This window comes from Halyomorpha halys, unplaced genomic scaffold (genome assembly GCF_000696795.3).
Source record: "Halyomorpha halys isolate HHAL.00 unplaced genomic scaffold, Hhal_1.1 Scaffold1322.1, whole genome shotgun sequence".
Lineage (NCBI taxonomy): Eukaryota > Metazoa > Arthropoda > Insecta > Hemiptera > Pentatomidae > Halyomorpha > Halyomorpha halys.
In genome coordinates this window covers 21,842-24,410 of record NW_027110374.1, presented here as the reverse complement: position 1 = coordinate 24,410, position 2,569 = coordinate 21,842, and the positions used below count along the sequence as shown (strand labels likewise).

Here is a 2,569-nt window from a genome sequence, read left to right as displayed (position 1 = left end):
AAGACATTAAAGAGCACTAATGTTTGCATCGAATGAGTATAATTTATAACTTAATAATGCCATATGTCGTAGTAGTATTTCGTGAACCATAAACAGTCGGAAACCATCTGCTCCGGTCGTTCCTTCAGCTCCAATAGCTGCTCTGAAGTACATATGCAAACAGCGGGAGTGGTTTATGACCATACTACTTAACCGACTTATTAAGGCATGGTACTCATTTGACGATAATTTAATGTTTTATAATTAGATTTAAGAAAACTGTTCGCTAGAATTCACCGTTTAGAAGTTATAAGCGGAAGATTAAAAAAACAAAAATCTAAAATTTCTTAATTTCTTACAAATTAGCAGCTTAATAACAGTTAAAGAACTACCAAAAATTGAGATATAGAATAGTGAGATACAGATATAGAGTACTAAATATAAATTTTTGGAAAAAATATTATTCTTTTCGTTGACGAAGGTTTATGAATTACGGCACATTCCTTGTCCCAATCATTATGTTATGATACTCGTTGGATGTGTAGTTTAATTTGTTATACTATACTTTTTTCGTTAGGATGTTCTAGTAAGGCGAAAAACAACAATAAAAACAGCTAATTCGTTACTTTCTTAATTTAATTAGCTTGTTAAAATGAGTTTTAGGTTCACCATAAATTCCGTGTTAAATGCAGTAGAAACTAATTTTTAATATGTATGTTTTACGGCATAGGCTATGCATCTGACTCCTGGACTTGAAAATTCACCGCCTGAAGGAAAAACTATTTGAAACTAAGAATCTTTGTTTGAACTCATTGAACCCAAGTCTCTTCATTTGTGGTATTGGGTCGTACAGACTTATAGCTGTATACATACATACATGAATTTCTAAATGTAATCAGTACTAAAAGATGTAAATATACTCTCAAAGCAAAAAAGGATATCATTTTGAAATAACGTTTACATAACAATAAGCAAATAAATCATTGAGAACTTATTCTTAACAGACACTCTAGAAACTAAGTACATGTGTCATCCTTGTTATGTTTTGTTACAGCTCTTTCCCTCTTAACCCTAGTGTACCTCCTTGGAATTTAAGAGGTCTGTTATCATTGATGGATTTGATTCGAACTGATGAGAACTTGGTTAGTTGAGTTTTGGTAGTTTTCTCATTATTTTTATATTTGATAGGCTTTGAAATATGATTCACAAAAACCAAGTAGGAAGAAGTGAAGAAACTTTCAAATGAATTATTTTTATCAGGTATCATTAATACTGTGAGTTACATAAATACAAACTATATTTCTAGCTCCTAAATTAATTATATTAGGTGAATTTCAGTTCATTAATCAACAAAATAATATTAATAAACTACAAATCTTATATGATTCCATTTGAAAAGTGATGGTATCAATGCTAAAAAATGTTTTGTTTTTTTTATTAATGGTTGATTTATTATTACATCAGTATTAAAATGGTAAACAGCACATTAAAAACAAATTATTTGGTTGTATATTACTGTTAATCTTTAAAAATGTTATTTTTTACTTTTTCAGGATCAGGACATGATGGTCATTTGTTTTAAGAATGGAAGACTAAAGAATATTCCATTCTTTTGCACTAGTAACTTGAAGAATTTACCTCTTAAAAAATGAATTTTATTTTATGAGTAGTATGTAGATAAATATGGGATTCTCAAAGTATGTATGTTATGTTATTAACTACATACAATATGAATCATTTATTTCAGAAATCCATCAGCAGATATTTTTTTGGTTTTTTGTTTATTACAGAATCATTATATCGTGCTACTAATTTATACTTTATTTATTATATTTTTATTTATAAGAAATATCCATTTTGAGACACTTGTGTAATATTCAAGTTATTTTAAAACAAAATCTAAATTAGTATTAAGTATAGGTTTTTCTTTATTTCCCAAACACTTGGAAAAGTACACTCGACGAGTTCTCGAATTAGATGATTCATATTATTTTTGAAAGATAATTGCTTCTTCCATTAAATTTCATCATCCATTGGCACTGGTTAATGGATAATGTATTTTAAATTGTTATAGAGAACTAATAGTTCTTCTGGAATGCTAATGTTGAAAAATTTTTGAGCATACATTTCTCATCTTTGTCACTAGGATATTTATGGATCATGATTAAGTTAAAAATATAGGAAAACTATTAAAACCCCGACCCCCAAAAAAGTTATATGAGCCTATTAACTTATTTCCGAAAGCTTTCAAAGATAACTTGCCCTTTTCTAATCCAGTTAGTAAGTAAACCATAGTCGTAATTAGCCTATAGTTTTATTATTTATAATTCCTTTGCAGTTTTTTTTATTAATAACTTGATAACATTGTAAACAAATTTTGGTTTGAATGACTGCCTTCCTTAAGCAATGATCATTGTGGATTGTACTTTTAATAACTGATTTTCCCCTTCATTTAGGCAAAGATCAACATGTTGATTTTCAGTTTTTCAACCATATCCTCCAGAGATACATATCTTGACTTTTACTGTCTTCTAATAGGATATTAACTCTGAACATGTCGATTCCCATCAGAAAGTAATTTTAAAGGTCA

At 28.5% G+C, this 2,569-nt stretch overlaps 1 protein-coding gene across 5 annotated transcripts in view; it reads left to right on the top strand.

Moving 5' to 3' along the window:
- The first annotated feature begins 1,037 nt into the window (after positions 1-1,037).
- LOC106689294 (zinc finger Y-chromosomal protein) overlaps positions 1,038-2,569 on the top strand; it is a 4,143-nt gene continuing 2,611 nt past the window's right edge. The window contains exons 1-2 of one of the 5 annotated variants that reach the window (XM_014434197.2): positions 1,038-1,121; positions 1,533-1,751. The gene's annotated coding sequence lies outside the window, so the exon portion shown is untranslated. Of the gene's footprint in view, positions 1,254-1,532; positions 1,752-2,569 lie in introns of all 5 variants that reach the window. The other 4 variants (XM_014434195.3, XM_014434196.3, XM_014434193.3 and 1 more) reach the window with 4 other exon arrangements.